This window comes from Aplysia californica, unplaced genomic scaffold (assembly GCF_000002075.1).
Source record: "Aplysia californica isolate F4 #8 unplaced genomic scaffold, AplCal3.0 scaffold00118, whole genome shotgun sequence".
Taxonomy (NCBI): Eukaryota; Metazoa; Mollusca; class Gastropoda; order Aplysiida; family Aplysiidae; genus Aplysia; species Aplysia californica.
The window spans coordinates 116137-116554 of NW_004797388.1; positions in this window are offsets into that span (position 1 = coordinate 116137).

Consider the following 418-nt stretch of genomic DNA (forward strand, 5'->3'; position numbering starts at 1 on the left):
GCAGCATCTGAGATGGAAAATGTCGAGGCACTTTTCTTGTCTGCTGTACAAGGTCCATATTTCAGATCCATAAAGGAGTGTGCTGAGAACACATGCTTCGTAAATTTTGATCTTTGTTTTGATGATTAATCTTTTGTTTTCCCATGCTCGTTTTGTCAGCCTTCCAAAAGTTGTTGCTTCTTTCCCTATCCTGGTGCTGATCTCATAATCAAGTGATTTAGTAGAGCTGATGGTAGACCCCAGGTAACAGAACTTGTCCACTGTCTCAAGCACTGTCCAAGATATAGGTTGAAAACTAAACTACCGTAGTGTTACAGTAGGCTATGAACATGTAGATCTATTGGTTTACTTTCAAACGAGAGGGATTTTTTTCTTGGATGCCATACCTGATGTGTTTTGGACAATGGATCACGTTGAA